The following is a 27,545-nucleotide window of genomic DNA, read 5'->3' as shown; positions in this document are numbered from 1 at the left end:
TGGAAGTGACAGTGCGTGCTGATGGATGGAATGTGGTGGTGAGAGAAAGCAAGCGTGTAGTATGAATATGAAGTTTGGGGAAGCACCACAATCTCTAGAGGCCTCTGCAGGGGGAGAGGCTGCAGAAGTGAGTGCAGAGTGGCTGCTGAGATAAAAGGAAAATCAGGAGTGTGGTCCACTCTGTCAGGTATTTCTGAGAGGGTGTATAAGACGAGTACAGAGAAATATCCATTGGGTTAGGCAATATGGATGTCATTAGTGTGGGCAAAAGCCAGTTACGAATGGTTTTAAGAGAGAATGGGAGAGGAACTGAAGACAGTGAGTATAGGTGAATATTTTGAAGAGTTTAGCTGTGAAAAAGAGGAAGAAGTGGGGGGGAGGTTGGGTAGTGGAGAGGAATGTGTAGTTATGAGAGAGTTTTCTTTAGGTTTAGAGGTAGTAATGTCAGAAAGAGAGGGGTTTAGGGAAGGAGTGAAGGCCCTGAGAAGCCAAAGAGGGGAATGGGACTCAGAACCCTAGTGGAAGTGTCACCTTAGGGAGGAATAGAGTCAGGGCCTGCACTGTAAATAGAAGAGAAAAGAAAAGGATGCAAATGTGAAGGGGTTTGCAGGTTTGGTGGTGGGAAAATGATGGAATTCAAGTCTAATGCTATCTGCCTCGTTCATTCACTCACCATGTTTTCTGAGCACCAACTACGTGTGAGGCACTGCCCTAACCTTTGGAGATACAGCAGAGAATGAAACAGATAAAAATCTCTGCCCCCATGGAATGGAAATTCTAGTGGAGCTAAGATTGAGTGTGGAAGATTGGGTATGGAAGGTTTGAGGAGCTAGAAGAAGGCTAGAAAGAAGCCTGCTAAAGAAAAAGAGTGGGATCATATCTGCATTCGATTGTCAGTTACAGATCCAGGGCTGTCTTTGGGCAATGCAGCTCTAAGGTTCACTACCCTGACCAGCCCATGCGCCTCCTGCCTCTCAGCATGGCTGCCTTAAGCATCTATTCACCCTTCCTTGAGCCTGAGCTGCCCTGAGTGTATTGTATGTGCAGAAGGGGAGAAACAAATACAACCTTAACCTCTAGGTAATGCTCTGCTACACTAGTTCGAAGTTACATAGATAGGTATCCCTTGATAATGGCAATTTATACAATCCCATTAAAGATTGTCCATAGATCCTGGGTGCTCTCAAATTTTACTTTAGAAAGAGTGAATTGGAATAGTCACACCAAAGCAGCATGTCGACATGTCAAACAGCAGGAGTGAGCATATAATATGTGCCATAGGCTGCCTGATCCTCATTCAATCCCTAACCCTCACCTGACTTGAGTGAATATCCACTTTCCACTGTTCATTTCTGTATTGCTTGAATTTTTAGGGGTACGTATGACTTTTATAATCAGAAAAGGAAAAGCTTTAAGAAAACACCACCTCTAAGGTAGTACTCCTGGTACTCTAAGCCAGCATTATAAAGGAATGTTATTATAGGAAATACAATGCCGTATGCATGACAGGGTGATGTCGATGATATAGTAATTGATTTTTTTCCTTGTAGTTCCCCTCCTTGCCCTTCTCCTCATTCAAGTGGCCAGAATTGCACTGTCCAGTATGATACTTGCAAGCCATATGTAGCTATTGGGGATTCAAAATGTGGGTATTCCAAGTTGAGTTGTGCCATAAGTATGGAATACACTATGGATTTTAAAGCCTTAGTATAAAAAAAGTAAATAGCTCTTTAATAATTTTTTATTGCTTGTATGTTGAAATAGTTTGGATATAGTAGATCAAATAAAATATATTATTAAAATTAATTTCACCTGTTTTTTTCCTTTTTTTCAAAAACTGTGGCCACTAGAAGATTTACAGTTTCATATCTGGCTCACATGCTTCTATTGGACAGGGCCAAGTGAGACCACTCTGTGTTGCTGGCCACCCCCATCTGGCCCTCTGCTACCTCCCTGACATCATCTACTCTTCTCCTTCTTGTTATTCCTGTCTTAGGGGCTTGACTTTGCTGTTTCCTGAACCTGGAACACACTTCCACCAGCTATTCACATAGGCATACTACCTCACTTCCTTAAGATTGGTTTTGAAACGTCACTTTGAGAGTGAAGCCTTCCAGCTAATCTAAAATTTCAAAATCACAACATTCTTTCCTACTCCCTCCTCTGCTTGTCACCGTAGCAGCCATCTGCAACCGAAACACTGCCTTTTACTTAGTCACGTGCATAGTTACTGTTTGTCCCCATAAGAGCGAGGATTTTTTTTTTCCTGTTTTGTTCACTGCTGGAATGGTGCTTGGAATGTAGTGGAACCTTAGTAAATATTTGGTAAATGAATGAATCAGTTACCTCAGGGGAGGGATTTGACATGGTTGGTGGACCACAGTAACAAAGGAAGCTCACTGGCTCTGGTTTCCAAAAGGCTAAGTTAAGGGAACAGAAGATTCCTGGAACAGAGTGTTTAGGGGATCATATTTGTAAATCTAGCAGGACTCCCCACTATGGCAGAAGGGAACTAGAGGTCCCTATAGATTTTAGATATGACAGGGGGAAAAAGGAGATGGATCCATGAATTGACTGAGGTTAAATTTCTACTAACTGGGAAGAAGGAAGTTTCAAAGTAGAAATCAACTTGAGTTGCAGAAAAGTAAAGTTATATTTCCCCTGCACCAGAGTTTGTGGCTGAGACTTGCATGCTGAGAGCAGTGTTAGATATTTAATGTTAGGATTTCCTGTGCCCTCAGGAGCAGAGGATATCACATTGTGGTCCAAGCAGCTGTCCTCATTGCTTCCACCTCTATCCGCAGCCCAATGTCTTACGTGTGATCTGTCATTACAATTCCATATTCAGGAAGATTTTCAAACAAATAGTTCCCATTAAGACAACCAGATCATATCTCTCAGACTCTATCTCTACACCTACATCTATATCTATATCTATCTAGAAAGTAACTTCATGTGACCAGTGTAACTTCAAAGACAGAATCTGAGAATGTGATATGCGGACCATTCAAGAAAAAAATTACATTCTGAGAAATTGCTCAAATGATAAATGCTCCTTTATTCAATGAGTGAGTATGGTAAGCACATGACTCCTAGTTTTTTTTTTTTTTTTTTTTTTGGGAGGGGGCGCCGCACGGCATGTGGGATCTTAGTTCCCCAGCCAGGGACTGAACCCACGCCCCCTGCAGTGGAAGCGCGGAATCTTAACCACTGGACCGCCAGGGAAGTCCCCGACTCCTAGTTTTATGTGGGTTAGTTACCAGATCATGTCTAGCCCCCATCCCCTTTCTACTCACCCTGCGTCACGCCATCTCTGAGATTCAGTCCATCCTGCGTTCACGCCTCATCCTCCATTCACACTCTGGGATGGAGGTGGGCCGGAAGGAGAAGTGGAGTGATGGGTTGAGGATATCTGCCTCAAACATTTAGTGATTTTTTTTTTTATCCTGCAAGTTTAATAGTTTGTTACAGGCATCAAAATTGCTGCATTAAAGCAGAAGACAAAAAAATGGCTGATTCACAACAGCTGCATCGAAATACCACGTGCCTTCACCACACCTTGCTCCAGCTGCCAGCACATGGTCACGAGTCTCATGAGGCATGTTTCTTTAGTTAGGTCTATACAATTTCATAACAAACATTACTGGGGTTTTTTTTTTCCTGACTTAGAGGATGAAGAAAGTATGAATATTTTAATCAGCATTGTGTAGGCTTGAGATTTTCTTGTTTGTTTATTTTCCTAATTTTAGAATTAGAACAGAGATTGTTCTGGCACTTGGTAAATGTGGGATTGCACAGTTGGCCTATGCACATTCACACCCAGGAAAGATACAGGAAAGAATCTAGAAAAGATCATTTTATTTTGTGTTCAAAAAAGGAGACACAGAGGAGTGGCTTTGATGGCTTCCCATTTGATCTAAGATTAAACAAATGTTCAGTATTCAGTTCAGCTCGCACATGTTCTAAAGTCAAATATAGCCTGTTAAAGGGTTCAGTCATGGAAAAGGAGATTTTAGTCAAAAATTCATTTCATTTTCAAGAAATTAGGCTGAATAATGAAGTGAACACATCAGTACTGCTTTGTTCTAATTCTGGTGGTTTTGTTTTTTTGTTTTTTTGTTTGTTTTTTGTTGTTACTGTGGAATGTAAAATTTGCTGTTTTCCAATAAGGTCAGTTACATGAGAAGTAAAAATACTTTTGTAATTCAGAGATATAGTGCCAGAATTTGGGGGCATATGCACCATCTGAAAATGGGATAATCTTATCATAGTGAAAGACAGCCTCTGCTAGAATGATACATTAAACCTTTCAAAAAAGTATTTTAGTTGATTTATTCTTTGTCTTGGATCTGATGGGAAAGTGTCTAAAGCAGAGAAATGTGTTCTTCATGTGAAAAATGGAAATTATTGAGTTCTATCTTTTAACTTGTCCAGATACCTTTATAAATTGCATCTTGTTTAGTATCTAATAGCTCAGGTGGTCTTATGAATAGCAGTCTCAATTGCCTTTCCTGTTGCGCATGTCAGGAGCTGCTCCCTCTTGGTATGAACTCTGAATATTTGTGTCACAGTCTGCTTTGATGTCAAAAATAATCCTCACTGGTGATTTTTAAATGTGGTATCTCTTTAAAATATGATATCCAGCTGGTATCCCTCTTCCCCAAACAACAATATTTAAAGAAGAGAATACATAACATTTAGAGCCAGCGAACTGATCTGTATGCTATACAAACTTAGCCATTTTGAAAGTCATGGGTTTATGGGAATACCCTGGTTGCCATACAAAACTGTGGCTAGGACCACTTGTATAAGTTTCAAGGCCAGAAGGTACAATGCTGAGAGACATGGGTATGCAGTGTGTTGGAGCTTTGCATTGCAAGGTATATACCTTTTCTGTCAGGAAGACCCTTCCCTTTCCCCTCCCACTTTGCCTGGAAAATTCCTACTTATTCTTCACACCTAAATTTATATGTCACTTCTGAGAAGCCTTCCCATGTGCTGCTGTAGCATCTTGCACATGTCACTTATCACACTCGATTATAATTACCTGTGTACCTTTATGTCTCTTTTCATCGGACTGTAAGCTCTACAAGAAGCTTTTCATCTTTGTCCTTTTTATCTTTGTATTTCCAGGACCTAGCCTGATATAGACACTTAAAAACTATCTGTTCAATGAATGAATGAATGAATGAATTCAAAAGACCTGCTTTTATGTCCTACCTCTTCTAGTTATTAGCTGTATGGACTTAGGGGAATAACCTCTGGAGGTATTTCTTCATCTGAAAATGGGATTGATTATCCATACATTACAGCCTTTTTAGAAACTGAAACCTAGAGAACTAAGTTACCTTTTGGATGTCATATGATGGTACAGATGAAAAGAGGCACGGTCAGGTCTCAAGGACATCACAGTGCCTCTCAAGTGAAGTAATTTTGAGTTGTGAAGACAACAAAGAAGAAAGTGTATCTTTATTGATATAACGTTATTACTTGATAAATAAGCAACGTTGTTTTTATTCTGCCAGTAGAAAAGCTGGGAGCAGCCCACTTGTCTTTTTGGATAGTGACTCTGTTTTGTGCATTATATACTTAGAAGACCAGGTTTGGAGTCCTTGCTCTGTGACTTCCTTAGGTTTTGAGATATTGGGAAACTTTCTCTGAGCCTCTGTTTCCTTGTCTATAAAATAGGGGTAATAATATTTTCCCCCAGGTAGGATTATAGTGAGGATGAAGAAATATATATAAACTGTAAATTGCTGTACACATGCAAGTTCTGTAATGACCGTAAGATGGCATCATAATTATAACTAAGAAATGTCACGTCAGTCAGCTGCTGTCACATATGATCTCAAGGGGGCAGCACCCTTCATAAAACCAACAGAATAGAATATATTGAATTTCAGTTTTTGCAGTTATTTATAACTGTTAAAACAATTTACTAGGTTATATTTCAAATATTTTGAATGAAATTATTCTCATAGTGTCAGAAAGATAAAGGATGTTTTCTAGCTCCCAACCCATGGTATATCCACAGACAACTGAGTAGCCTCAGTAGTAAGCAGACCTAGCTGGAAGGAAGTATATCTATGCTGGAGCTGGCTTTCTTTGCTTCAGGGCTTTGGGAAGGTCATGGGCACAAGAATCTGAGGCCCACAAACTGACCAGCTTTTCTGAGAGTAGCTACCCATGGCAATGAAAAATCAGCCTTCAGGAGTCAAGAGTGAAAAGGACGTAGCCAGAGTGAATTGCTAGTTTCTTATTGCTGTTGTTAACAAGTTACCATAAACTTTGAGGCTTAAAACAACATGAATTTATTAAAACAGTTCTGGAGGTCAGAAGCCTGAAATGGGTTTCACTGGGCTAAAAGCTGGCAGGACCACACTCCCTTTGTTAGCTCTAGGGATAACTCTATTGAATATTTCCTTGCCTTTTTCATGTTCTAGGAGATGTCTGCAGTCTTTGGGCCTGTTCTTGTTATCACTTTAACCTCTTGTTTGCATAGTCACATCTCTTCCTTTCTCTTCCATTGTTAAATCTCCTTCTGCCTCCCTCTCCTAAGGATACTTGTGATTCTCTTTAGGGCCTACTTGCATAATCCAGGGCAATTTCCCCATCTCCAGGTTCTTAACTTAATCACATCTGCAAAGTCCCTTTACCATATAAAGTAACATTCACAGGTTTCAGGGATTATGATGCGGATAGCTTTGGGGGCTATTATTCCATCTACCACCATCTTATGTGTCCATATGTAAGATGGTGGCGTCATGATTATTACTAAGAAATGTCAAGTCAGTTGGACATTGTCACATAGGATCTCAAGGGGGCAGTACCCTTCATAGAGCCAACAGAATAGACGGTATTGAATTTTAGTTTTTGTAATTATCTATATAGTTTAAACAGTTTTCTAGGTTGCATTTTAAATATTTTGAATGAAATTTAAAAACCTATCTGCAGTTCCTCTCTCAGAGAGTTTCATCTTGCCAAACCCAGTCAGCCTTTCCTGTGCTTCTGCTGTTCCAGCAGACTCCGAGTGCATCTAAAGAGATTGCTCACTTACACTTATCATTCTATAGATCTGATTCATAGGCCTTTAAATTTAATATGGCAGCCTAGAATTCGCTTTAGCTATTCTTTTTCTTCTAGCTAGGTTTCTAGTTTGGTTCTGGATTTCTCTTAGTGGTTAAGGGAGAAGTTGAATGGGAGTGTTACCAAGCTTCTGGTTTCTGATTTAGGACATCTAAGGAAACATAGTGAGGAATGATTTGGGACATGGAATCTAGGTCTTCTACAGTGAGCCACATTGCTCAGTGTTAAGGGTAGGAAAGTCTAGCCATTCCATAGTCAAGAGGCAAAGGACTTTTCATAGGCTCTTAGATTTGCAGGGTTGGAATCATACTGCGTAATACTTTGATAGCCCATAGTGCTCCCACAGACATTTATTTCATTCAGTCCATGAGAATGATTCTGTGAGGGTGAGAGAATTACCATCCTCTTTTTAAACTCAGACTCAGCATGGTGAAGAGCTTTGCATACCAACTAAGGGGCAGACCTAGGACTTGAACTAGGTTTCTGGTTCTTTATCCACTGTGCTGTTCACTACTCTGGAGCTGTCTAGGACCTTTCAGTTTAGTCCTATTCCCACCTAAGTATTTGAATCTCCTCTCCAAAATTTTTCTAGTCTGTGACAGCAGGTTTAACATAACTGAGTCTATTCTGCTCACATTTTCTCTTGAAATATCTGGGTAATTGGAGCACAGGGTGTGAGTGTTATGTATGTTATAAGGGAACTTGATGACTTTTTCTCCATTTTCTACATTGTGTGAGGTGAGAAAGATAAATTCTCTCTTCTATAAGAACTGTTGATATGATTTATATATGCCAGTATTAATAATTTGTGAAGGTACAGGTAGAAAAACTGAATGCCCTTTTGGGGGGCCTTTAGTCTAATGTGGTTCTTATTTTTGACTATTGTTAATCTGAGTTCATTCTTCCAGAATGTGTGATAAAGATCTTTTGGTGACTTTGGGGGAAACTGAGAAGTTATTAAAGAAGAAATATTGACTGCAAGACATAGATCTGTTCTAGAGAGAAACCACAAACTGGACACTTGGAATACAAAGGATAAAAACACTTTCTTGTAACAGTATCACCTTTGCTTTTATAAAAATGTATATAAGCATAAAGTTATATTATAGAACTGGAGGGGCCTTTGTAATAACTTCTCAATGAATAGAAGAAGGAACCAAGGTTAGGATGTCCAAGTGGAAGTTCATGGTACAGGTGAGATGAGAAAACAAGTGCAAGTCTCAGGAGCTACGACCTCGTCTACTGCTCCAGCACATAGTACACTAAGACTTCTGCATTACATCTCTTGCTGTTCTTTTATCCCTTTCACTCAATTCAGAGTGGTATTTCACACATGCAGAGATGATAATTGAAGGATATACAGTGTAAACCAATTTTTATTGATTCTCTGCTTTTTGTACCAGCAGACTGTCTTACAGTATATGCAAAAAGTCATAACCAACCTTGAATTCAATCACAGTGACAGAAGTCAGATACAAAAATAAAAGAATCATCTTGGTTGTAATTCAGAATACAGGAAGATTGCCAGTTTATGACTTGAAAATCATTTTAAAAGAATGTATTTCCAAGAGGATATTAATCAGATAGTTCAAGTTCTTATTCATCAAGAGAACTATTCCTCATGAATTAGAGAGAGAACCTGACAGTTTTGTTAATTCTTTATAATAGGAACAGTTAATAGGGACAGAGTTGCAGTCAATAAGCATTCTCCATAATTGAGTCTTGAGCTTCTGAATTTGTCAACAATAATAAAGAGTGCAATTAGAAAGTAACCGGGGAAATAATAATAGTTGTGTCTATAATGAAGACTGAGACCCTTATATAAACTCTGTGTAATTAGTTTTTGTGTGCTAGCAAATCTTTCTGAGTCCTGCAAAATTATGGGCTATATCATATCTGAATGTTATTGATGCCTCTCTCTCATATACAGAGCAATTAGGAAAGATGTTTTAAAGGAGACTGGTAAGATAAAAGTAGAGAGAATTGAAAATTGAGAAGTTTCATTTCCATTGTCCAGAGAAGTGATAATGGAATCCAGCATGTAATCTATTATTTTTCATGATGTTGTCATTCTGTGACCTAATACCAGATTAGTCAATGGAAGATTTCATCCACCATAATGGACTTAATGTTCTTCGACAACAGAATCACTGAAGGAAGTTAGATTAGGGCCAATAAGTTCTTGAAAGATTCAAACATTATCATTGGAAACATTAATGATGTGTATATCATACCATGCATTTGGCCAGTTAACCCTGCTTCAGTTTTATTTGAACAACTCCAGCAATACTGCACAGTATTTTACAGAGAAGGGAGAGCCATAATTTATAAAGTGCAGAGAGAACGTGATCTTCATAACAACTTTGGGAGGTAGGCAGGTCAGAGATCCCTGCAACCTTTTTCTAGATGAAGAATCTGGAACTCAAAGAGGTGAATGACTTACCCAAGAGGAGTTAAAGACAGACTTTCAGGTCCGGGTCTTTCCGTGCCACATCTTTCAATTTTCATTACTTGTTGAATTTCACCTCACACCAAACATATGCTTTTGGCTTTGAATTGAGCTACGAATTCTATTAAATATCAAATTCTGTGCTCTCACATACACATTCACAATTAAATTTATCTTATGATGTGTGCAACATAGCTATACCTTTCTGAATTTAAATAACCTTCCACATTCATTATACATTAGATACCTGGGTATATGCTGATTTATAAGATTCATGGTTGAAGAATGGCATATTCTTTACTTAGGGAGCATCCTTCATGGCTTTCAGAAAGTTGTTCTTCATATTTATGATTCAACTAGAAAAGACTTAGAAAAACTTTTCCTTCACTTCACCGGTAACCTAAAAGAAAATTATTTTAGTGAATTGATACCTCGAGTTTTAATGGAAGTAGATTTCTTTGCCACAAACCACCCTCCTGGGGTTGTGACATTAAAAACAATCCAAAGATTCAAACAGATCAATACCACTGAGGTCCACAGTGCTGGTTGTTGAGGATATGAATTACCAGAGCCAGGGAACACTGAATAACTTCATCCCCAGGGGAAACAAGTTGCACAGAAATGGGCTGTATTACAGCATTTGCAAAACTTTCATTTAGCTAAATCATTAAGATAATTTATTGGCAAAGTAGACTGTAGGTTAGGAAAGGATGTGGAGAGAAACATAAATATATCCTCCTTATCCTTGAAGGTTCCTGCATTTCATGGAAGTTGCTAGAAACATCTCAGAGGTTTTCCTACAAATGCCACCTTGTTCCATAGGTTATATCTGCCCAGTCTGGCCTGGTACTGAAGAACAGACTAGTTACAACCAATTTTCCTGGTGGGGGAAAATTCATCCATTCTAATTTTGTAAGGAAATAGCTTGGGGAGTAAAGAAAGTTTTCCTTCCCTACCTCATAAAAACGTACAGCTGTGATGTGTGATTTCTGAGAACATGGTGATGGCCTGAGGACATTGGACCCAGTTCAGAGAGCCTAGGTGTTTGGATGTGAAATTTTGGTCTTCTTGAGGCAGACTATTCAGAAGTTTTCTTAGCGTTTTAAATATTGATATTCAATTGATTAAAGTTTTAAATTCCCCAACCTAGTTTTTTCTTCACTTTTGAGTTCTGCATACAAATCTTGTTATTTTCTTTATAAATCTAATAGATTTTAATAGTCCTTCATAAGGCTTTTAAATAATGTATAGTGCCATTTGCCAACTTAGTTGATTAAACACCTTCAGATATTTTTAAACTGCATTGATATATTTAATATATGGTATCCACTTTCCTTTCTTAAGTCTTTTTTTTTTTTTAAAGATGTTCTGTATAGAAATTTTTTTTTAAAGATTTATTGATTGATTGATTGCTATGTTGGGTCTTCGTTTCTGTGCTAGGGCTTTCTCTAGTTGCGGCAAGCGGGGGCCACTCTTCATCGCGGTGCGCGGGCCTCTCACCGTCGCGGCCTCTCTTGTTGCGGAGCACAGGCTCCAGACGCGCAGGCTCAGCAGTTGTGGCTCACGGGCACAGTCGCTCCGCGGCATGTGGGATCTTCCCAGACCAGGGCACGAACCCGTGTCCCCTGCATTAGCAGGCAGATTCTCGACCACTGCGCTACCAGGGAAGCCCCTTAAGTCTTTTAATAGCCTGATAAACAAAACCTCTAGAGTATTAAATAAATCATAGTAAATTGTATTTATATATATTGTGAACCAAAAGTTCTCTTAGGTGTTCTGATAGTATTAAAGAATACAGTAGAATTCCAATTAAAATCATAAGTATGATCAGTTATTCAGTTCCACATTTTAACTTGAAGTTTCAAGGCTGTCACTCTAAAAGGCCAAATTTTCTTAAAATAGCAAGTACATAGATATCAAATATGTACAAAAATATAATAACATAATTTGATTCTCCCAAACCTTTATTTTCTTCATTCTAAATCTTCTCACATTTAAAAGATATGTACTCAGTAAAGAAAACAGTGACACTTCCAAATTCCTATAGTTACTTACAACCAGAGTTGTTGGCCAGGTATGAGAACTGGAGCTGCAGTCTTTGGACCACCCAAGCTGTCATTCTGAGCCCATTTATGTCTCAAATGACTCTACTTAAAAGGGAATAGGTCTCCTAACTCATATTACCTAATTTTTTGTTTGTCAAAGAAATTCATCACTTCCCACCCGAGTTGATCACTTACACTTCTGTGCTTCTTAAGACATGTCATAGTGCTTAGTGCCCAAGCATGGATTTTGGAGTCAGATTACCTAGGTTCACATCCCAGTTCTACTACTTATTAGCTGTGTGATCTTGGACAAGGAACTTCAAGTCTTGGTGCCTCAGTTTCCTAATCTGTAAAATGTAGATAATATCAGAAACTACATTATAGGTTTGTCATGCGGATTAAATATTTTAATATATACAAAACTCTTAATAGCCCCTGGGTTGTGGTATGTTCTATATAAGTATTAACTGTTATTATCATTACATGTATTTTCCTTCAAACTCTTAAGATCTTTGAACTGAAGGTATCCTAAGATGTAAATGTCTTTTCCATTTAATTTTAAAGATCTTTGAACTTGATGGAATCTTGCAATCTTTCATAATTAGAAAATCATGTAATTTCCTTAGATATTAAAATTATATTCCGTTTAATATATTACTTTGGATTTGTCCTTTTTGTGGTCACAGCTTATTAAGTTATTCTACTGAATGGTTTTAGACTCAGCTCTATGCACTTAATAAATGACTTGCCTGAGTCATTTAACTTCTCTGTGCCTCAATTAACTTATCTTAAAAATGGGGATAAATAGATAAAGGAGATGTGATGCACACACACACACACACACATACACATACAATGGACTACTACTCAGCCATAAAAAAGAATGAAATAATGCCATTTGCAACAATATAGATGAACCTATAGGGTATTACACTAAGTGAAGTAAGTCAGACAGAGAAAGACAAATACTGTATGATTTCACTTATATGTGGAATCTAAGAAAGAAAACAAATGGTCAAACATAACTAAACAGAGAGAGAGTCATAGATACAGAGAACTGACAGGTGGTCGCCAGAGGGGAGGAGAGTGGGGGAGGAGAGAAATAGGTGAGGGAGATTAAGAGATACAGACTTCCAGTTGCAGAATAAATGCGTCACGGGTATGAAATGTACAGTGTGGGGACTATAGTCAATAACTATGGAATATCTTTGTATGATGACAGATGGTAACTAGACTTATCACAGTGATCATTTTGAAATGTATAGAAATATCGAATCACTATGTTGTGTACCAGGAACTAACATAGTGTTGTAGATCAGTTATACTTCAAAAACAAACAAACAAACTCATAGAAAAAAAGATGAGATTTGTGGTTACCAGAGGTGGGGAGTGGGGGAGGAGGAATTGGATGAAGGCAGTAATAGGTACTCACTTCCAGTTACAAGATAAATTAGTACTAGGGATGGAATGCACAACGTGATAAAGATAACTCACACAGCTGTATGTTCTGTATGAAAGCTGTTAAGAGAATAAGAGTTCTCATCACAAGCAAAAATATTTTTTTCTATTTCTTTACTTTTGTATCTCTATGAGAGGATGGATGTTCAGTAAACTTACTGTGACGATCATTTCATGATGAATGTAAGTCAAATCGATGTGCGGTACACCTTAAATGGATACAGTGCTGTATGTCAACTATTTCTCAATAAAACTGGAAGAAAAAATAGGGGTAATAATCCCTGACATGCTCTACCTACCTTATTCAATAAATATTAAATATTTATTGAGCACCCACTATGTCCTAGGCACAATTCGCAGTTCTTTGAATAAATCAGTAAACAAAGCATACAATACTCCTGCCTTCTTAGAGCTTAGCCAGGGTGGGAGCAGCAGGGAGAAAGTGGTCGGGGAGAGGAGACATAATGAATGAGTAAATTATATGGTATATTAGGAGGTGATAAGTGCTAAGGGAAAAAATAGAGAACAGGTTAAAAGGAATCAGAAATTTGCAGGAGGGGTTTGGGGGCTGATTACAATATTAAACAGTGTGATCAGTTTTAGACCTCATGGAGAATATGAGATTTGAGTAAAGACAAAGGAGATGGGGGAATAAGCCAAGACAGCTCTGCGGGGAGAACATTTCGGACAGAAGGAATGATGTATTAGCTTCTGCTGCAGCAACAAACAGCCCTAATATATTAGGCTCTGACAAGCACAAACATTTATTTTTTGATCATGTTATGTGGCCAATAGTCACTCCCATAATTCTTTAAATACTTTTTTCTCTCTAGACTTAATTATAGCATTTAAGTTTATCAGGGATAGGGAGATATACTTCACTACAGGGAAGCATGGCAAGATTAGAGAGTGTGAAGAAAGTGTTAACACAGCAGGTCTGATTGCTCACTCCTTGAATGTCTCCAAGTGTCTCGGATTTACTCTTGGCCAGCCTCTGGGAATGTAGCTCTCAGAATGTTCTTTATATCGCTGTTGGATTGATTATTTTGTTGTGTACACCTGGGAGAAATAGACCATTCCATAGTAGCTTGCCAGCATTGCTTTGCACAAAGATTGATGATGTACACCTGGTTGCATTGTTTTGGTCCTGAGTTTCAGTTGCCATGACTGATTGCTAGCAAGATGCACCTACGTGACCAACCTCCCACAAAAGCCTCAGACCCTGAGACTCAAATGGATTTCCCTTGGCAGGGACATTCTACACTTGTCCCTGCAGTTTCCTGCTGGAGAAAAAACCCCATTCTGTGTGGCCTTGGATGAGGAAGGACATGAGAAGTCTGTGCTGGACCTGTTAATGCATATCTTTTTCCTGCTGCTTTTGCTGTCTATCTTCTGTGATAAATCTTAGCCGTAACCTGCTCTTGAATTGTGATTCTTTCTAGTGAATCATTGAAGTTAAGGAGGAGGCTGTGGATTTTCTCACACAGGAACAGAATTGATCATTTCTACCACAGACAACTAGAACAAAGGTGTAAAAGGAGGAATATACCTTACATGATCAAGGAACAGCAAATAAGCCATTGTGGAGTGAAGGTGGAGAGGCATCGGAGACGAAGTCAAGGAGTAATGGGGGGTGTTGATCATGTAGGCTTTGCAGGTCCTAGTGAAATCGGAAGCTGTAGGACGGTTTTGAGTAGAAGAGTGACATAATATAAGTTTTAAAAAGGGATCCAGTTTTGAGACTGGATGGTAGAGGGGCAAGGGTAGAAGTTGGGAAACCCATTAGGACACTATTGTGATAAGTAAAGGGAGAGATCGTGGTGATCTGGACCAGGTAGCAGCAGTAGACGTGGTAAGAAGTGGTCGGATTTTGAATATTTTAAAGATGATCTTTACGGATCAAGTAGACTAATGATGTGTGTGTGAAAGTTGGTGAGATGTAAGGCACCATATGCAGGTAGATGATTATTTTCAGGTCGGGAATACTGCTTTGGTCAGGAGGATGAGTAGGGCCTGAGAATTCTGAGGGAAGATGAAAGCTTGTATTGCCAAAGCTGCAGAGGGGCTTTCTTAGGTTATTCATGAAGCACACACAGACGTTTTTTTGATGAAAATCCCAAGAAATATGATTTGCCAGTGCTGTTACGTCAAATTTTCTGTCTGTGGTCAGGCCTAACCCACTGACTCAGGCACATCAGCATGGGGGGAAATCCCTTTCTCTCCCGTTTTCAAAGGGGACCTGGCATAATTAAAAAGAATTTCCCTAAGACTCTGTTCTCATACTGGGATAGGATTTGTTCTCCCTTTACTCACTGGCAGGCACATAACCAGTGTGGTTTCAGGTGTGGGTGTTTTCTGTCACCTTGTAGCAATAAAAACACATGCCGATGTCACATATATTCTGGAAGCAGCTTCTGGGTTGAGGTCATCAGTAAAGGTTTTGCCTGAGCCCCACTTTCTCGTTTCCTAGTGCTTCTCTTGTGTGCCCTTTCTCTTTCCCCAATTCCCCAAACCACCCTTCTCCAACACACACATATAGCAGTATTTTGGAAGATATGATTCCCTCTTGTGCCCAGAGATTCTACTGCTAACTCAGATTCAAAGGAGAAATTGCAGCTGAATTATTTCTATTGCTTCTGTTCTAAAAATATCACTTCCTCTTTGCCTAGTGTGTGCAGGAAATATGTGGCTTTATTTCTGTATAACAGATGCAAAAGCAACTCAGGTAGGGCAGTAAACCCCAAGTGTGAATGCATTTTGATGTATTTAGAATTGCTACAATTAGAAAGCTCAACCCCGATAGAAGACCCAGAGCTCATTATACCAGGAAAAGTCAGGAAATTGGTTTAACAAAGAGAATTTGTGACATTATCCCTGTTGACAATTGGATTAGGGGATGTTCCCAGCTCTGTAGTTTACAGGATATTTTTCTACAAATCATTAGCAAAAATGTCAAACAAACTCTTTTGTTCTTCACCTTGAAATAAAGCCACAGATTCTTTACGGGATCTGAGTGCAGCTCAGGAAAGCGAGCAAACGTATTTAGAAAGTTGCCTGGCCAACATGTTGGTTTGCTACCCGACCCATGGGACAGCGAGCGAATGACTATAGCTGGATAAGGCAGCTTGCATAATGATATGCTACTTGGGGTACTTCAAAGGGAGAGAGTACATTTTTCTGAAAATGTCACGAAGCTTTCCATTTTGTACCATATGAATGCATTTTTCTTGTTTGATGCACCGTGCCACTACCCAGGGTTTTATGATGTATAGGGGCTGTTTAGGAGGAAAGCAGCCTTTGAGTTCTATTACCTGTTAATGGTAGAGTGAGTGTGGGAGGGGGTTGAGAGGAAGGGGGGAAATGGGGGTCACTTAAACTGATTTTCATTCCTTTATTTAGAACCACAGTGTCAAACTGAAGTAGACTTGGCCTCTAGCCATACTTCTGTTGCTGACAAGGTGTGTGACGTCAGGAAAGGCACTGAAGTTGTTAGGGACTTAGTTTCCTCAACTGTAAGAAGGGGGAGGCTGTTAGTTGGATTTTATTAATTCAACAAATGTTTGTTGAGTAGCTTCTATGTGTCAGGTACTGTTGTAGGTGCTTAGGCCATCTCAGTGAACAAAAACAGGCCAAGATCTCTGTCCTCATGAGATTTCCATTCTCGTTTCAAGTGGGAGGGCAAACAGCAAACAATAAACATAATAAATAAGATGTTTATGTTAGAAGGTGATATATACCATGGAAAAGAGAAAACAGTAGAGTCAGGTGAGGTTTTCTGGAGTGCTGGCAGAGGTGGAGGGGGTTAAGTATTGCAATTTTAGGTAATCTCTAGGAAGCTTACTAGTTCTTAAAATCTGTGATTCTATGGTGTTTATTCATTTAATACTCAATCATGGCAACTTTATATTAAATATTTACAAAGAGACTTTAAAATCCATCATTGCTATTAAGATATCTTTTGGGCATGCAACCTTTTTTGTTTTTTTTTTTTTGATGCCTTTTGCTTTGTCCTCAGTATCTAAGGCCCTGTACACTTTATTTTCTCTTTTCTCTCCTGGGTTTCATGAAGATTTGTCTGATCTCCCTCTTCTCCATTTCCCTGTTCTCTCTGTTTCTCCATTACGGTACTTCTCCTAGCCTAGTTTTACATTCACTAGTTTCACGTTGACCGGGACAGAGGTCAGGCTGGGAACAGAGTATTCTATTCATATTTATTAATTCCATGAATGAACTTGCCAGGCCTCCTGGCTTAATATTCCACAACTTCATACTAACTGGTTCCCAACTAGTGCTAACACCCAAACTCTTCCAGTGAAAAGAACAAGCAGTAGTTAAGAACTACTCACTCATGTATCCACACGTCTTGTGCCTGAGGAGTGTGTGTGTGTGTTTAAAATGCATTTGAGGATAAGAAATACAGTTTATAATCAATGATTGTTCTTCGTATTGCTTGGAGGCCACTAAGAGGCCAAAAGATTTCTTTTGGAAGTCAAAAACTCAATGGGCCATTTGCCACATTTTCTCTAACTTATTCAATCATTTTGTCATTTGCTTTTTCATTAAATATTTATTGGGCATTAGGAGCTGTGAATTACTACTTTTTATAACAAACACACCAGAAAAGAATTACAGTTTCCCCTTGGTATCTATGGGGGATTTGTTCTGGGACACCCCACCCCCCCATACCCAAACCCATGTATGCTGAAGTCCCTTATAGAAAATGGCACAGGACAGTCAGCCCTCTGTATCTGTGTGGATATGGAGGGCCAACTGTATCTTACTTTTGAAAGTCTGCTAATGGGGAGTATCATAATACAAATATTATTAATTCATATGAAAATCAAGTAGAAAAATACTGCACTATTAGAAATATTAATACTGCTCAAGAGCAGACTGCCTTGAAGAACCTTATGGATCACTAATCACCTGTTCACTGTACTGGGCAACCTGTTAGAATCCAGTGAATATTCAAACAGTGGCATGATTGAATCCAATTCCCACCAATCCCTGATGTCTCATAATGTATCTGCCTCATTTATATATTACTTGTCTGTACCTGTAGACAGCTGGAAGACAGATCTTAAATATGGAAGATCATTCCAAGTGGGAAAAGACAGATGGAACAGTAGTATTGTTTGACAGGGCTCAAATGGTAGTCTGTACATGGGTTATCTATCCAAGGAATTAATGTGGCAGGAAATTGGTGGAAGTCTGATTTGAAGCCGTTTGTTGGAGAGCTATGGCATATATCAGAGACTTAGTTACAAGAGGACTGGGCTATAAGGCAAACATTTTATCTACTGAGGTTCAAGGTTAAAGTCAGGATGCCTAGTCTTTGGGAGACATGGTTATGAGGCAGAGAATCCAGATGATGAGAGATTGGGGCATCAAGGTTGCAGTGGAACCAGCAGCTGAGTAAGCGAGCACTCTAGGACCTTCATGCCTGGGACCAGGATTTGTCCCAGAGTCAGGGGTGAGGTTGAGCTGATGTGTGGAGATTAAGTCAGGTTGCACGCTTGGAGAGATGTAGAGTCAGGGTACTAGATATGCTATTATGCATCTAATATACTATAAGGAATAGGGAGAAGTTATATGAAGGATGGTGGTTAATGGCATACATCATACATGAGGACTTACGGCAAATTCAGTCAATCAACAAAGATTTATTGATCACCTAATATATATACCAGGCACTGATATTCAGTGAGGAAGAAAACATAGTTCTGAGATGATCACTATGTCTATTATATACCACAGATTATAGTGCAACATGTATGAGCTACTAGAAAGGTAATGCTTGAACCAGATTTTGAATGATTAGTAAGACTTATCCAGGATAAGAAGGTAAGGAAAATTTTTTTAGGGGACTAGAACAATATGCACAAATGCATGGAATTAGGAAAGACCTGCTGTGTCTGTTGAGGTAGGAATAGAGTATATAGTGAGAGATGGTAAGAAATAAAGCTGAAACTTAATATACAAGTCCCTTCACGAGAAGTTGAGAATTTTAAGTGCCATGAGTGCTGACACTATAATGCTAGCTGCTATAAGAAATAAACTCCAAAATTTACATTGGTCCAAGCACAATCTACCAGAAGTTTATTTTTTGCTCACACACAATCCAAAGTTGTAGTTTTGATTGAGGGGTGACTCTACTCCAAGTATTGATTTAAGAACCTAGGTTTGTTTGTTCTCGATGTTCCATGATCTTTAACACATGACCTTCAGCATTGCTGTGCTCTTCTGTATCAACCTGGCAGAAGGGGAAAGAGCAAGGAAAATAGCTTGTGCGGAGATAGATGTTGAGGGCCAGGCCTGGAAGTGACACATAGCACTTCTGCTCACGTTCTGTTGATTGGAATGCAGTCATATAGCTGCACCGAACTGCGTGGGAGTCTGGCAAATGTAGTCTATGTGTCCAGGAATAGAGGAAATGGGTTTAATGAACAGCGTGTCAGGCTTTATTACTCTCTCACTGTGTTTCTAGCACCTAACACTTAATAGACACTCAGTAAATGTTTGCTGAGTGAATAAAGGAACAAATTTTCATTTTGTTTTGATTTATTTCCCGATAGGATAGTGATGTAATCTTATTTCTTTTCATTACAAAAGAAACATAATCTTGTTGTAAATATGTAAATAAATAATTCAGAAATGTGCAGCGTCAGTACTCTGTTAGGATAACTGATGGATGTGGAGCAGTTTGACAAGTACTGGGAGAGTCATGTGGTGGGTAAGCAGTTAAGAGACTGTTCTAATAGACCAAGAGAAAGATTTTTGACCCAGGGCAGTAGGAATGGCTATAGCTATAGGAAAGGATGAATGTGAGACCCATTCTCAGGGAGCATTAAAAGGACTTGATGGTGAATTTATTGTGCGGGGGCGATGAAGAAAGAGGAGTAGAAGGTGATACTAAGGCGTCAAACTCGGCAATGGAATGGAGAACGTATCAGCTTTCTATCGTTGCCATAACAAATTACAACAAATTTTGCAGCTTAAAGCAACATCATTTATTATTATCACAATTCTATAGGTTCAGAAGCCAAGGCAGTCCCAACTAGGCATTCTGTTCAGGGTATCACAAGGGCAAAATCAAGATGGTGGCTGGCCTGAGCTCTTATCTTGAGGCTCTTGGGTGGGAAGAATCAGCTTTGAAGCTCATTCAGTTGTTGGCAAGAAGTCAGTTCCTTCTTACTGTTTCCACCTGGTCTCCTCCACCTTCCAGTCAGTAATGGTGGGGATGAGTCGAGTGCTTCTTCCACTTTAAATCTCTCTGTCATATCTTCTACTTCCTCTTCTGCTTTTAAGCATTACCTTGGGCCCACCCAAACAATCCAGGACAATCCCACTACCTTGAGGTCATCTGTAAAGTCCTTTTTGCCTTGTAATGTAACAAACATATCCACTGGCATGACACCAGGGGGCAAATGTCACGGGGGTCAAAATTTAGCTTACCACATAGAATGTGCAGGAATTGTGGATTGGCTCATTTATCAGCCATTCTAGCCTCGTTGGTGCACGTTTTCCTGTTCTGCAGAGGCTGTATCCTCTCCTGCAGCTGAGGTTCTGGCTGTGATTTAGGTTCTGCCAGTCAGATGTACTCACATGAGACTTGAACTTGGAACTGAGGTAAGGGGGAGAGAAGAGTATGTGAGACATCAAGTTTGGCTGGTGAGAATTGGAGCAATGCTGGCATGGTTTTGGAACCAGCAGTTGGAGTAGTGACTTCTTGATTCAGCAGGCAGCTGGAACCTGAGCCAGCCAGTACATCAGACTCTCCTTGGTTGTTTATCAGATACCGCAAACATCTACTGAGTGTCTTTATATGGGCCTGGCAATTTGCACAGGTTACCTTATTTAGTGGAGGCAGCTCTATCCCTGTTTTGACGACTGAAAAAATGGAGAATCAGTGTTCAAGGGCCTTGCCCATGCTCACACGGTGATTACAGCTGACATTCAACTTCACATTTCTCTCCGTTGTGTGACTGCAGCCTGCTCTTTTGTTGTTGTTGTTGTTTGTCGATTAGAATAATTTTCTCTAAAATGTGTAGCTGATAGCTATGTTCTGGATTCTGACCTTGACCTTATAAGGAACTCAGCTGTTTTCAAAGAGCTTTCACATCCATAGCTTCATTTGCTATCAGGAGACATAATTGGGGACTCCGGGATTATGAAAGATGGGAAGAGGGAAGTGAGAATATCCCTGCTGAAGGGGTCAGTGGTAACTGGTCCTGAAACCTGCAGTGTACAGTTTAAACTGATTCTGAAAGAAACCTCACCTTTCTACTCCTGCCCACGTGGCGTGACCTCGCAGAGACTGGGTCGTTTCAGGAAGACTGCTCCAGGAGTACACAAAGCACCCAGACTCCATAGACACAGCTGCACCTGCTGCCACAGGAGATAAATGAGGTGCCCTGGCAGCTCAGCCAGAAGAGACGATGAGCTGGGCTGTCATATTTGTACAGTGACAGATGCCTGTGCTCACGCCACGTGAGAGGGAATCTCTGGAGCTGGAAGAGGCAGACAAATGCCACATTTTCACATTTTCCTTAAAAATGCAAAGGATGTTGCAGGGTTGTCACATCAAAGTTGCTGCTCTGTGAAGATTGGAAATTGCTTCTTTTAGGAAAGGGGAACAGGATGGGGAAAGGAGCTCCGAGTCTCCTCCTGGCAGAGGTAAAAGCAGCCTCAGGATGGGCCCACGTGACTCACTTTGGATGTGGCCTGGGGGCAGGGCGCTGGAGGGGTAAGGAGGAGGCTTAGAAAGTGAGGGCTGGCGCCTGGCCTTGGAGTCGTATATCATGTGCCTGGACCTAGGGTGGATGGAAGCTCTTGGAAGCAGAACCTCTGTCTTTCTCATTCACCACCTTATTCATAACAATTAGAAAAGTGCCTGCCATATGGTAGGCACTTAATACATATTTGCAGGTTGACCATTGCGAATAATTCCTTGAGCCCGATTGTGTAAGAAGGGGACAGCAAACTGCAGCTCTTGGGCCGAATATGGCCCGCTTATTTCTCAAATAAAGTTTTATTTGCACGCAGGCATGTGCCGTCACTTATGTACTGCGTGTGCACTGTGATGGCAGGGCTGAGTAGCCATGACAGAAAGCACATGGCTCACCCAGCTGAAAATGTTTACTCTCTGGCTCTTTCCAGGCAAAGTTTTCTGACTCCTGGTGTAAAGCACCACTTGAAGAAAGTTCCCTCATAGCAGATGGGAAAGGCGCCTTGTTTGACCCCATCCCACCCTCCAGCTACCAGGACATTTCTTTGCTACCATTTAAAGAAAAACTCCTCAAAACAGTTTTCTGTATTTTCTCTAATTCCTCTCTTCACATTTTCTTTTAAATCCACTCTACTCAAGCTGTTACCTTCATTGAAATTGCTCTTGTCAAGATCACCAGCGTTGTGAAAACCACGGTCAGATGTTCAATTCTCATGTTATTTGTCCTCACAGCAGTATCGGACACGGTTGGACACACGTGGAATATTTTCTTGTTTTGCCTTCTGGGTCACCAGGTTTCTCCTAGCTTCGCTGGTTGCTCTTTCTCAGCATACTTTGCTGCTTCCTCCTCATCTGACTGGTCTCTTAATGTTGAGAGCCTCAGGGTTCAGTTCTTGGTTCTTTTCTCTTGTCTATCTAAATTCCCTTAGTGATTCTATCCAGTTTCATAACCTTAAGTATGCTCTGTACAGTCATAACCTCCAAATTTCTGTCTCTAGCCTGGGTCTCTCCCATACTCTTAACTCGGCATCTCTACTTGGACATCTCCAGTTTAACCTGTCCCAGCAGAAAACCTGCAATCCCTTCTCAGACTTGCTCCTCCCACAGTCTTCTCCATCTCTATTGATGGAAACCCCACTTTTCCAGTTGCTGAGGCCAAAACCCTTTGAATAATCCTTGATTCCTCCTGATTCACTCCACATCTAGTCCATAAGCAAATTCTGTTGACTGTACTTTAAACTACATATCTAGGCTTCACCCACTTCTCTTCTGTTAAAGTTGTAGTCCAAGCCACTGCTCTCTCTCACCGAAATTAATGAAATAGCCTTTGACTTATCTACCTGTTTTCCCCCTTCATTCCCTTTATCTGTTCTCAACACAGTGGAATATTCCTGGTTAATTTAAATCACATAACTCCCCTCCTCAGAACTTTCCAACGGTTCACATGTCACTGAGAGTAAAAGCCAAAGTCCTTCTGATGGCCTACATGGACCGACGTAATCTGGCCCCCTTACCTCTCTGTCCTTACGTGCCACCACTTTGGCATTCATGAAAATGCGCTTCTGAGATCTGCTGCAGAGAGGACTGACGGCTCCAGCTGCCGTGCTCTGAAACCCATTGCTAAGTTTATGCCAAGCCCATGCTTCCCATGGCTGCTCTCAGCCAGTGACCATGGCCAGGATACTAAGGCAAGTTCGTTCCTAGAAGATGCGGGATTCCTGTGCTGGAAGGCTTTGGCTTGAGGCCTCTTCCTTGGCCTGATCAGACTTTTCCTAGAACTGTGCTGCATTCTGACACTTCCTACCTAACCTTCCTTCCTTCCGTCCCTCCTTCAGAAGGACAGACCTTCATGCTGGGAGCCTCTCCCTACCTCCTCCACCTCCTTCTCTCTTTTTTCCTTGCAAGTGTTTCCCCTGTCAAATAAATTGTGAGCACCTTTCAAAACTATGTAAAATGATGACATATGATTTGTTATTTTAATTAAGCCATTGCCTTTAATTTGACATTTGTCAGTTATTTCTAGTAGGTGGGTTACAGACTTTGTTTTCACACTGAAGTTCATTGTCTGTTTTGAGTCAAGGGTATGAGTATTTCATATTAGGCACAAAAAACAAACAAACAAACAAAAACCCAAAACAGGAAAACCAAAACTCTACCCTTCTGACAAGTAACTCGATTAACTAAATCTCTCCCAAGAATGAAATGGTGGCTCCAGCTTGTATTTTTTTGTGAAACTTCTAAATGAGCAGAATAGCTTCAATTTAACAGTGCAGGGTTGAAGAATTACTGTGTTTATAACTGCAAATGAAGTCTCAGTGTTGAAACTGATGTCAAATTTTATTCAATATGCAAAATCAAAATAAATAGATTAGATTATTTTGAAACTTTGAAGAACTGTTTGATAAAGACAACCACTGAGGCATATGATATTTTACTAAATGACATTGCTGAAAGTCTAAGATTATTTGAAGATGTTTGAAAAAAATCTTTTTTATTTTCTTAACAATGAAGATTTAGACTGATTGCAGACCTGTTCATTGACTTTCTTCAAACTAAACCATCTGCAATTAGAAATAATGAGTTATTGTTAGATATTATTGATGAGTCACCTTCAAAACAACTGTCTACCACTCTTTAATCTAGCTTTTGGATTAGTTTAATAGAAAAATATCCTGCATTGGCAAAGCAGGCTGTAAAAACAAAACCGTTAACTTATGTCACTAGTGCTTGTCTTTGTGAATTAAGGCTTTTGTGATTCCTTAAAATTCAAAACAAAATATACTGGATATCAGGCTGATATAGTTGTTATTTGTAATCTCAGTTTTACATTTTTCTATTTATTGAAATAGCTTTATTTTATTATTTTTTTAACATCTTTATTGGAGTATAATTGCTTTACAATGGTGTGTTAGTTTCTGCTGTATAACAAAGTGAATCAGCTATACATATACATATATCCCCATATCTCCTCCCTCTTGCGTCTCCCTCCCACCCTCCCTATCCCACCCCTCTAGGTGGTCACAAAGCACCGAGCTGATCTCCCTGTGCAATGCAGCTGCTTCTCACTGGCTATCTATTTTACATTTGGTGGTATATATAAGTCCATGCCACTCTCTCACTTCGTCCCAGCTTACCCTTCCCCCTCCCCATGTCTTCAAGTCCATTCTGTACGTCTGCGTCTTTATTCCTGTCCTGCCCTTAGGTTCTTCAGAACCTTTTTTTTTTTTTTTTAGATTCCATATATATGTGTTAGCATGCGGTATTTGTTTTTCTCTTTCTGACTTACTTCACTCTGTAGCTTTATTTTTATACTTACCTTTAAATAAGTAAATTATATTTTTATGTGGTAAAATCTAGTGCTGTTTTCCGTCATGCTTTTTACACTCGCTGTCATGCTTAGAAAGAATCCTTTCATTCCAATATTATATAACTATTCACCCATATTTCCTTTTAATACTTTTTCTGATTTCATTTTTGTACATTTGTATGTGGAAGCTATTGATTTTTTTTTTTAGTCATCAATTTTATACACATCATTGTATACATGTCAATCCCAATTGCCCAATTAAGCACAAGCACACCACCATCCCCACCCCACCGCGGTTTTCCCCCCTTGGTGTCCATACGTTTGTTCTCTACATCTGTGTCTCAACCTCTGCCCTGCCAACTGGTTCATCTGTACCATTTTTCTAGGTTCCACATACATGCGTACATACAATATTTGTTTTTCTCTTTCTGACTTACTTCACTCTGTATGACAGTCTCTAGATCCATCCACGTCTCAACAAGTGACTCAATTTCGTTCTTTTTTATGGCTGAGTAATATTCCATTGTATATATGTACCACATCTTCTTTATCCATTCGTCTGTCAGTGGGCATTTAGGTTGCTTCCATGACCTGGCTATTGTAAATAGTGCTGCAATGAACATTGGGGTGCATGTGTCTTTTTGAATTATGGTTTTCTCTGGGTATATGCCCAGTAGTGGGATTGCTGGATCATATGGTAATTCTATTTTTAGTTTCTTAAGGAACCTCCATACTGTTCTCCGTAGTGGCTGTATCAATTTACATTCCCACCAACAGTGCAAGAGGGTTCCCTTTTCTCCACACCCTCTCCAGCATTTGTTGTTTGTAGATTGTCTGATGATGCCCATTCTAACTGGTGTGAGGTGATACCTCATTGTAGTTTTGATTTGCATTTCTCTAATAATTAGTGATGTCGAGCAGCTTTTCATGTGCTTCTTGGTCATCTGTATGTCTTCTTTGGAGAAATGTCTATTTAGGTCTTCTGCCCATTTTTTGATTGGGTTGTTTGGTTTTTTGTTATTGAGTTGCATGAGCTGCTTGTAAATTTTGGAGATTAATCCTTTGTCGGTTGCTTCATTTGCAAATATTTCCTCCCATTCTGAGGGTCATCTTTTCGTCTTGTTTATGGTTTCCTTTGCTGTGCAAAAGCTTTTAAGTTTCATTAGGTCCCATTTGTTTATTTTTGCTTTTATTTCCATTACTCTAGGAGGTGGATCAAAAAAGATCTTGCTGTGATTTATGTCAAAGAGTGTTCTTCCTATGTTTTCCTCTAAGAGTTTTATAGTGTCCGGTCTTTCATTTAGGTCTCTAATCCATTTTGAGTTTATTTTGGTGTATGGTGTTAGGGAGTGTTCTAATTTCATTCTTTTACACGTAGCTGCCCAGTTTTCCCAGCACCACTTATTGAAGAGACTGTCTTTTCTCCATTGTATATCTTTGCCTCCTTTGTCATAGATTAGTTGACCATAGGTGCGTGGGTTTATCTCTGCGCTTAGAAAGAATCCTTTCATTCCAATATTATATAACTATTCACCCATATTTCCTTTTAATACTTTTTCTGATTTCATTTTTGTACATTTGTATGCGGAAGCTATTGATTTTTGAATAAGCATTTTGAAACTAACATTTTCCAGTATTCCCCTGTATATTACAGTTGCATTTATATAAAATTTGCATGTAGAATATAATATGGAAAATAAAAATCCTATAGTTGTGTTAGACGGAGAGATTATGGAAAGCTTTTTTACTTATAGGAAACTTTAAAAGTATGATTACATTTTTCCTGAACAGGGAGAGAAAAGTCAGGAATTGATGGGTCCAGTCTCAAGTCCCAGTTCTACCTTTTTTCTAGCTGGGTGATCTTTGGCAAGTTTCCTCTCAATTTCCTCACCCAGGGAGATGAGAGCATTTGAGCAAATGGTCTGTAAGGTCTCTGGTAGCTCCAACATTCTTGGATTGTACATTTTGACCAAACAGATCTTGTTAATGACTTGCCAGTTCAGATCCAAGCAGAAAACTGTTTTTTAGTTCTTGTAGATGGATTTTTAAATGTCTTGAATTTTTTAACAAGCAAGTGATAATCCCTAGTCCTGCTTCTAAAGCAGGTCACTGTAAAGCCAGACATTGGAAAAGACAACTTCAGTGATGTAATTAGTTGTTTGACATGTTCTAGGAATATTAACCATGCTGCAGAATTCACATACTTGTTATAATTTGTGGAATGTGCTCTGGAGAAATGAGTCTGCTCAAACATGGAGAATAAAGTACTGGCACCGCCACCATCTCCTCACCACTCTCTTTTCAGCGATGGGTCACAGCCTTAGACATGAAGTGTTCATTCTGTTTGCTCAAAGTACATTACCTTCCAGCTCTCCTGGTTCTCACCGGCAACTGGTCACTATGTTTACTTGCATTTCAGCTCAAATGTACCAAAGTGAAGTTGTCAAAAACACTAGAATGCCCTTGCAGTAA

The 27,545-nt window shown here is 39.6% G+C and overlaps 1 protein-coding gene across 4 annotated transcripts in view; it reads left to right on the top strand.

Moving 5' to 3' along the window:
- Positions 1 to 27,545, top strand: part of LOC309652235 (uncharacterized protein) — a 537,677-nt gene that overhangs the window by 160,337 nt on the left and 349,795 nt on the right. The window lies entirely within an intron of this gene.

The sequence above is a fragment of the Balaenoptera physalus genome (genome assembly GCF_965194825.1).
Source record: "Balaenoptera physalus genome assembly, chromosome: X".
Taxonomy (NCBI): Eukaryota; Metazoa; Chordata; class Mammalia; order Artiodactyla; family Balaenopteridae; genus Balaenoptera; species Balaenoptera physalus.
The sequence above is the reverse complement of the archived record's forward strand: the minus strand, read 5'-3'. Positions and strand labels throughout refer to the sequence as shown.